The sequence below is a fragment of the Nomascus leucogenys genome, chromosome 22a, assembly GCF_006542625.1.
Source record: "Nomascus leucogenys isolate Asia chromosome 22a, Asia_NLE_v1, whole genome shotgun sequence".
In the NCBI taxonomy this organism is placed as follows: Eukaryota; Metazoa; Chordata; class Mammalia; order Primates; family Hylobatidae; genus Nomascus; species Nomascus leucogenys.
Genome location: NC_044402.1, coordinates 34,005,680 through 34,015,798, shown reverse-complemented (window position 1 = coordinate 34,015,798; position 10,119 = coordinate 34,005,680). Strand labels below are relative to the sequence as shown.

At 36.9% G+C, this 10,119-nt stretch overlaps 1 non-coding gene across 1 annotated transcript; it reads left to right on the top strand.

The window, feature by feature from the left end:
* Positions 1 to 1,171: 1,171 nt before the first annotated feature.
* Positions 1,172 to 1,300, top strand: LOC115832676. Its single transcript, XR_004028195.1, has one exon. It is a non-coding gene; the product is annotated as a U11 spliceosomal RNA (small nuclear RNA).
* The last annotated feature ends 8,819 nt before the right edge of the window (positions 1,301 to 10,119 follow it).

Genomic DNA, 10,119 nt, shown 5'->3' with positions numbered 1-10,119 from the left:
CTAAGTTTTGCTAGTTTAGCTGGTAATTTTGATACCATTTAAAGTGAAATATTTCAAAACTATAGCTCCCTCATGGCTGAGGTAGATGGGTTATCCTGAAAGTGTCGGTGTAAAATTATTTCTGTCCTGTACTTTGATGTGTAATTATACTTGTATTCAAATGCATCTTAAGGAATTTGAGTAGCTCACAAGCTGCTTCTTAAAGGAAAAGATAAGCCCTGAGGGCTTTTACTCACATCTGTACAGGAGGGAACTCCTCTCTACAAAAAGAATTCAGTCTGCCTCATGTGAAACTTATCTCATCTGAGACAATAAAAGCACTCAATTATATGGCGCTGATTAGGTGTGATATATGCGTTTAATCATTGCCTAGAACTTACAGTTGTCTCTAGCATCAACTCCATTTTATGGAAGAGGATGCATAGGCGCTAAAGTACTACCACTAAAAAGAGGGTGAATCTTGCATTTGAACCTTGGCATTTTGTCTCTACAGCTGCACTTTATACTGCTACAATAAACCTTAGAGAGCTAGACATTTTAATTCCTAACACGGAACTTATATGCAAACCATGTTTTATTAGTGATGTAAACACATTCTCCTATCTAGTTTCCCTTCAAAAGCTCTAAGTGGTACATATCAAAAGAAAATAGAATATTTAGAGGAGTGTATGAGTGTATGAGTAGTTTGTCTGATAGACTAAGAACTACCTCATAGCAAATTAACCCGGAAAGCTGTAAACTTGGGCCACATTCACTAAGCCTCCCACAATAATAGATTTACTAAGTAAATGGTTTACAAATTATTTACAAAAAAAAGACAAGTAAAAAATATTGCAAATAATTTACAAGTACTAGAATTTTGATGTGATGTCCTTAATTTTTATCTAGAGTCTGTATAGGACAAACCATATAAAACTATCACTGGAACCATCTACATATTTTGTTCAATGTCCCTTACACACAATTTTTTCCTTTGAAAAAGTAATCCATATCTTTTATAAGATTATAGGAGTTATAAAATCCATTCTGTTTACACTGTTACTGACTACCAGGAATTTCTATGTGTGTGTTTAATCACAGTTAATATATTTACTCCTGTAATCATATATTTTCGACTTCTGAAAAAAAAAACTTTTTTTCTCTATTCTAAAAGGTTTTTTGAAAAAAAAAAAAAAAAAGCTGCTGTTGTGAGTGACACATGCAGGGCAACTTGATTGCTCTTAGTGCAGAATTAACATCAAGGAATTTTGGAAGTATAATTTTTTGGTAGGTGAATAGCTGGTTGTATTAGTCCATTCTCACACTGCTATAAATACCTGAGACTGGGTAATTTATAAGAAAAGAGGTTTAATTAGCTCACGGTTCTGCAGGCTGTACAAGAAGGATAGCAGCTTCTGTTCAGCTTCTGGGAAGGTTTCAGCAACTTTACATTCATGGCGGAAGGCAAAGGAGAAGCAGGCTCTTCTTACATGGCTGGAGCAGGAGCAAGACCAAGAGAGGGGAGACGTACTACATGCTTTTAAACAACCGGATCTCATAAGAACTCACTCACTATCATGAGAACAGCACCAATGGGGAAATCCACTCCCATGACCCACTCCTCCCAGCAGGCCCCACCTTCAACGTTGGGGATTACAATTCAAGATGAAATTTGGGCAGGAACACAGATCCAAACCATATCACTGGTGATTGTTGGTCCTGGTGCCCTTACTCATAAAATAAATAAATAAGTAAATAAATAAATAAATAAGCCTTTTATGTACACGTCTTTTTAAATAGGTTTTCCTCAATCCATTCTGAAAGTAAATAGGTGATTTTTTTAAAGCCTTATTAAAAAAACATCTTTCTCAAAATTAAGGTAAAAAAACTTACATTTTTTTTTTACCTTGGAGGCTAATGCTGAAATTATTTTTTAAAAAACCACAAACACTACTTCAAGGAAACAACAGGTGCTGGAGAGGATGTGGAAAAATAGGAACACTTTTACACTGTTGGTGGGACTGTAAACTAGTTCAACCATTGTGAAAGTCAGTGTGGCGATTCCTCAGGGATCTAGAACTAGAAATACCATTTGACCCAGCCATCCCATTACTGGGTATATACCCAAAGGACTATAAATCATGCTGCTATAAAGACACATGCACACATATGTTTATTGTGGCACTATTCACAATAGCAAAGACTTGGAACCAACCCAAATGTCCAACAACGATAGACTGGATTAAGAAAATGTGGCACATATACACCATGGAATACTATGCAGCCATAAAAAATGATGAGTTCATGTCCTTTGTAGGGACATGGATGAAACTGGAAACCATCATTCTCAGTAAACTATAGCAAGGACAAAAAACCAAACACCGCATGTTCTCACTCATAGGTGGGAATTGAACAATGAGAACACATGGACACAAGAAGGGGAACATCACACTCTGGGGACTGTTCTGGGGTGGGGGGAGGGGGGAGGGACAGCATTAGGAGATATACCTAATGCTAAATGACCAGTTAATGGGTGCAGCAAACCAACATGGCACATGGATACATATGTAACAAACCTGCACATTGTGCACATGTACCCTAAAACATAAAGTATAATAATAATAAAAAAAGAAAAAAAAATTAATTTCTCACTTAAAAAAAAACACTACTTCAAAGAGGGTTTTTAATAATAAGTTTTAAATTTAATTCACTATCATATACACAAAACTGGAAGAAATGGGACTAACGACCTCTAGACTTACTACTTCAGCAAACCACCTTCCACACCCTAACAAAGCAGAAAGTAGTTATGCTCTGCTCTTTGGACCTCAAGTAAACTTCTACCACTTCAGTTTGACACCTGAGTGTCCTACAGGCTGGAGAGTCTCGACAGGTCTTGACTGTATACTAGAAATGCCTCACCCACTCTACCTGATGGTTTGGAGCTTGTCCCTGTCCTGTGAATTAACCTAAAAGGGTGTATGCCCTGGCTCATCTTAAGTAACGGTAATTTTTATTTCTCTTTATGTATTTATGTGAATGTATTCAAGGACAGGGAAAGGAACTATCTTTAGTTTCATTGACCCTTGTCCTTTGGAAGATAAATAAGAATTTAATTAACATAAATGCTTATATTTTTTATTCTTGCTCTACTTTTCTTGTTTTAATAAATAACTCTGATTGATGTCAAATATGCATGTTATCTCAATTTTTATGCCAGACCCTCTTAACATTGGTTGCTTTTTTCTCTCCTCACTCCCTTTAACCATCTCGGATTAATTTTTTTTTAATTTTCTCTGTGTTATCACAATATTTTGCTCATATCTCTGTTGGTGAACACATCTCTCTTCTCTTTAAGTGTCTAGATTTCTTTAAGGACAGTCTATCTTTGCATCCTTCCAGGACTTGGCTCTAAGCCTCGTACACAGTGGCACTTTAGTAAATATTAATAACTGTTATTTATTAGGACTACTGACAGAAAGACTTGGTGAGTGGATTATGCCATAAAATTCTCCATTCCTTAATATAAACAATGAGGCTGGCCTCGTCTTTAAACTAGAAAATACGATGCTAGTACTTGTAAGGGATAGCGATTAAGAATGTCAGTGCTAGAACCAGGCTGTCTGAGTTCCCAAACGTGGCAAATTATTCACCTGTTTTCCATATCCTCATCTGTAAAAGGGGATAATAATTGAACGTAACTTACAGAGTATCTGAACTATAAATTAGTTAATACATGCAAAGCACTTAGTGCTTGGCATAAATTAAACCTTAGCAATGCAAATAGACAGAAAATGGAAGATGTGACCTGGAAATCAAGAAAGTTTTGAAAGAGTCAGTAATTTAAAAACTAGAATTTGATATCATTGTATTAGTACTCCATAACTCAATGAGCTATTGTGATACCTCTATATAGATTTTATAATAACTTTTCAGAAACACTGATTATTGTGAGACATTATCAATATTGAAAATATTTTGTCTAATAATGTTATCAGAAAAATTATTCTACCAAATTACATAATTTTTAAATTATTGTTTTATATCCAATATAGAAAAAAATAACGTTTGCATGAGTTTTGTCTTTCCTATGAGGTTTATCCTAGAACATTTATTTTGAGAAAACCTTCATAGAAACATAATTTGGGCAAAAATTTAGATTCCATAGTAATCAATCATCTTAAAAATTAATTACTTAGCTTCCAGAGTCTAGGGCTGAATAACGTATCTGTCTCACTTTACCGATAGCTGGTACTACTGACAGAAGGATCTGGATTTGGTAAAACAAAATGAAACACATGTTTATGAAAAGATACCGCTAATAATGAGTCCTAACACACAACAAGCACTCATCCATCACCTCTCTAGAATGTTCTGATAACGAAGAAGAGCAATATTCCTCTTAAGAGAAAGATTAAGAGAAATTTAAATCAATAAAGTTTTACTCTATGTCAACATCAGTCATAACTTAAAATTCAAGCATCTAGCTCTCTGTCTCCATGTCTATATTTAGATCTTTCTATTTCCTAATTTAAAATAGACCCAAATCAAAATTTTGAAAATTAAGGACAAGCAATCAAATAGTTATTTCCATAATTTCTTCTCCAAAATTTTTTATTCTTCTTCATAAACTCTGTACCTAATTAATCACCCAACCCTTTCAATTTAAGCAAATACTAGTAATTTTTGTGTCTTTGACTTTTTTTTTTTTTTTTTTTTTGAGACGGAGTCTCGCTCTGTCGCCCAGGCTGGAGTGCAGTGGTGCGATCTTGGCTCACCGTAATTTCTGCTTCCTGGGTTCAAGTGATTCTTCTGCCTCAGCCTCCCGAGTAGCTGAGATTACAGGCATGCACCACCACATCTGGCTAATTTTGTATTTTTAGTAGAGATGGGGTTTCTCCATGTTGGTCAGGCTGGTCTACAACTGCCGACCTCAGGTGATCCACCTGCCTTGGCCTCCCAAAGTGCTGGGATTACAGGCGTGAGCCACTGCATCCGGCTGTCTTTGACTTTTTTATATGGCCTTTATAAAGTAAAAATAATTGTTCATTATCATAAAAAATATACATATATTTTTTTGAGATGGAGTCTCGCTCTGTCGCCAGGCTGGAGTGCAGTGGTGGGAACTCGGCTCACTGCAACCTCCACCTGCCAGGTTCAAGCGATTCTTCTGCCTCATCCTCCCAAGTAGCTGGGACTAAAGGACACTGCAACCTCCGCCTGCCAGGTTCAAGCGATTCTTCTGCCTCATCCTCCCAAGTAGCTGGGACTACAGGCACACACCACCAAGCCCGCTAACATTTTTATTTTTAGTAGAGACTGGGTTTCACCACGTTGGTCAAGATGGTCTCAATCTCTTGACCTCGTGATCCGCTCGCCTCGGCCTCCCAAAATGCTGGGATTACAGGCGTAAGCCATCTCACCTGGCCAAAAAATAATTTTTAAATCTACTTCTTCCATAATTACTCTTCCTATGAGTTAAAAAATCGATATAAACCTTGATAGTGAAAATACACTTATTTTTCTGTAATACATTTTACTTTTGTGTTTGCTAAAAATATTCATAATCTAAAGTTTTCTTCAAATTTTGAGGGAAAGCCAGTTTAGTACAGTAATTAAGAAATTCTTGAAATTTCCTGAGAGTAGCTCTAAAGTATTCTCATCACACTAAAAAGCAACTATGTAAGGTGATAGATAGGTTAATTAATTTGATTATAGTAATAATTTCACAGCATACACATACTGTATACCAAAACATCACGTTCACCTTAAGTGTGTGTGTGTATATATATATATATATAGTGTGCATATATATATGTGTGTATATATATGTGTATATATATATGTGTATATATATGTGTATATATATATGTGTGTGTATATATATATATGTGTGTGTATATATATATATATATTTGGGGTTTGTTTGTTTGTTTGTTTTTTGAGAAGGAGTCTCTCTATCGCCCAGTCTGGAGTGCAATGGTGCGGTCTCAGCTCACTGCAACCTCTGCCCCCCGGGTTCCAGCGACTCTCCTGCCTCAGCCTCCTGAGTAGCTGGGATTACAGGTGCGCACCACCATGCCTGCTAATTTTTGTATTTTTAGTAGAGACGGGATTTCACCATGTTGGTCAGGCTGGTCTTGAACTCCTGACCTTGTGATCTGCCCACTTCGGCCTCCCAAAGTGCTGGGATTACAGGCTTGAGACACTGAGCCTGGCCAAATATATATAATTTTTATTTGTCAGTTGTGCCTCAGTAAAGCTGGAAAAAGTATGTTTGTTAGGAAAAAAAGAAAAATTCCTAGGCAGTGTTAAGCCAGTAAAGTACACCCAGTTAAAGGCTATAGGTTTTTTTTTTGCATTTATCACTATTATTATATTTAATATATTATTTATATTTGTTAACTATGTATCAAATGGTCAGAAAGGGAGGTAACTTGATTATAATTTTAAAACTCATATCAATAATAGATTTTTTTATAATGTTTTACTTCATGCCAGTGCAGTAAAGCCGTGGCATTCACAACCTGCCACCTATCAGCCCTCTACAGAACCCTCAGTTAGATTCTATTGCATTTAATATAGAGCTTAAGTCTTCCTAAGAGTCAAATATGCTTTTGGAATTTAGGGTGTATGGGCGGGGCACAGTGGCTCACATCTGTAATCCCTGTAATCCCAGCACTTTGGGAGGCCAAGGTGGGCAGGTCACGAGGTCAGGAGTTCAAGACAGCCTGATCAACATAGTGAAACCCCATATCTACTAAATAAAATAAAATAAAATAAAATAAAAATTAGCCAGGCATGGTGGCGGGCACTTGTAATCCCAGCTATTCGGGAGGCTGAGGCAGGAGAATTGCTTGAACCCAGGAGGCGGAGTTTGCAGTGAGCCGAGATAGTGCCATTGCACTCCAGCCCTGGTGGCAGTGTGAGACTCTAAAAAAATAATAATAATAAAAATAAATAAAAAATAAAAATGTAGGGTGTACATTGGAGTTAGATGTTCCTATTTTTTAAATTGTAAAGTTTTAATTTCCTTTAATTTTTTTTAGTGTTGGTGGAAGACACAAACCAATAAGTTGATGTGGAATTAATGACAGACTATTTTAACATACACTTCCTAATCAAAGAATTCAAAAGTCTAAAAGATTGTCAGACATGAGAGAAAGTTAAGGGATTGATTTTAAAAGACATTGAAATTAAAAGCAAATAGAAAGTTTTTATTTAAAACCATTTAAATATATGCATAGAGCTGGAAAAAAATCAAACACAAAAAAGTTTATTTTTAATATTAATATTAGAGATTTAAAAACAGATGATACTGAGTTCTGAAATAGTGTGCTAATTTATCTCTACAAAATGTGAAGTGGACAGGCTTGATTAGTGAATTGATTAATTTCTTTAAATCTTTAGTTATTTTTTACAAATATATTAAAATGTAAAATCCAGAGACAATAAGCTAAAAATGTTTGAAGAGATTGACAATTTCAATGTGAATACGTGTATATCATTTAAAAACAAGTACGTAACAGTAAGAAGTAGAACTAAAAGCTGTGTTAAAAATATACTATAGGGATACGTATGGATGTGAATATATACACCATTGAAAATAATATGCCTATGTTTACTTCAGTGAGTTAAGAGCGTATAAAATACATGTCAAATTGTGAATATTTAGGAGAAAATATTAAACTATATTTTTAAATAGTCTACCAACAATGAAAACAGTAAAAATCACGTATTCTACACTATTTTCTCCTAGAGTACTTGCACATTAAAATAAGGAGATTTCATTATTTTCACAAATAAACAAAAAAACTCACAAAATAGGACAAACTTGAGAAATGTATGTTTATGCATACATTCACTATGCATAATTATATACATAAAATATGTGTAATAAACTAATCAATATACTCCAATTAAATGACAATCTTAAAAAATTATCATATAACAAGAAGTGCTACCTAATCCGCAAACTGTGGATAAATAGCAACAGCCTGTGGTCATTTCTGATGCTGCAGTTTTCCTAGGTATTCCAGTATTAAACACAATATTTTCTTCAAGCATTTGCTTTAAGTACTACAGTATTGACATATTCATTTACAGTAAGTATTACCTTAGTACCTGTCCTAATAGCAGTGTAGTGCTCTCTACCCACATCCTTCTCCTCGTAAAACACTAGCTTTCGGGAAATAAAATCTGGAACTAATAAATCTAGTTAGTTAGTCATTGGCTATTCTGGAGAGAGATTGCCACCTTCCACTTGAAAATATAACAAACTTTCTGCAGGCACACTGTCTCATGCCAAGCACTTTGGGAGGCCGAGGCCAGCAGATCACTTGAGCCCAGAAGTTCGAGACTAGCCTGGCCAAGATGTTGAAACCCCATCTCTACCGAAAATACAAAAATTAGCTGGGCTTGGTGGTGGGCACCTGTAATCCCAGCTACTTGGGAGGCTGAGGCAGGAGAATCGCTTGAACTCAGGAGGTGGAGGTTGCAGTGAGCCAAGATCATTCCATTGCACACCAGCCTGGGTGATAGAGTGAGACTCTATATCAAAAATTTTTAATTTAATTTCATTTCATTTAAAAAATAACAAATGTGTCCTGGCATGGTGACTCACGCCTGTATTCCCAGTACTTTGGGAGGCTGAGGCAGGCAGATCACTTGAGGTCAGGAGTTCAAGACCAGCCTGACCAACATGGTAGAACCCTGTCTCTACTAAAAATAAAAAAATTAGCTGGGCGTGGTGGCGGCTTCTGTAATCCCAGCTACTCAGGAAGCTGAGGTGGAGGATCGCTTGAACCTGGGAGACAGAAGTCTCAGTGAGCCAAGATTGCGTGATTGCACTCCAGCCTGGGTGATAGAGTGAGACTCCATCTCAAAACAAACAAACAAACAAAAACAAGTTCCAGTCTTGCAGACATTGACATACTCTGTTATCCAGTCCACATTCTGAACTGATACTAAAGATGATTCAAATCTTACAGGTCTTGGTAAGAAACTTAGATTGTATTCTCAGAGGAGCAAAAAGCCATTGGAAAATACTAAGCAGGGTAGTGAGATGATGCCCCTTCAGGATCCCATGTGGATTAGGGTGAAGAGATTAAGTGTGAGAATGAGGAGGGAGGACTCTGTTTTAGTCCAGATGAGAGATGAGGGTGGCTTCACCAAAGGTGGTAGCAGCCAAGATGGTGAAATGTGAAAAGATTTGAGATATGTTGGGAATAGTACTAAAGGGACTTTCCAATGGACTAAATTGGGGAGCTAGGAAACGAAGGCGAAATCCTAGGCTTTTCACTTAACTATGTCATATGGTGAGAAAGACTAGAACACAAAAAAGTAAGTTATTTATAGTTGTGCTTCAGACATGATAAGTTGGAGACACTTTTTACCCATCCCTGTGGAGGTGTGAGAGGTGAACAGAAACACAGGTCTAGAGTTCACAGCTGAAGAAGTCAAGCAACTGATTATCATTTGAAAGCCATTAACATGGCCGAGAGAAGTGGCTCACGCCTGTAATCCCAGCACTTTGGGAGGCCAAGGTGAGCGGATCGTGAGGTCAAGAGTTCAAGATCAGCCTGGCCAACACGGTGAAACCCCATCTCTACTAAAAATACAAAAATTAACCGGGTGTGGTGGTGCGCACTTGTAGTCCCAGCTACTCGGGAGGCTGAGGCAGAAGAATTGCTTAAACCCTGGAGGCGGAGGTTGCAGTGAGCCAATGCACCACTGCACTCCAGCCTGGGTGACAGAGCAAGACTGGCTCAAAAAAAAAAAAAAAAAAAAGTCATCAATAAATAGATGATACATATACTTTGAGGCTGGAGTCACTCATTCATTTGTTCAACAAATATTTATTGAGCACCTAATATGAACCAGGTACTGTTCTAGGTGCTAGGAATACAACACCGCAAAAAAATTCAGCTAAAAATTCTTGCCCTTATAGGGCTTGCATTCTATGATGAGAATTCCCCTGGAAGGAAGATGTAGAAGGCAAGAAGAGGATCCAAGACTGATCTCTGGGACATTCCCAGCTTGACTGCATGACAGGATGAGGTGCAGCCCAGGAAAATACAGTAGAAAAGCCACCAGGAAGGGAGCAGGTAAACCAGGAAATTGCAGTCATAGAAGACAAGA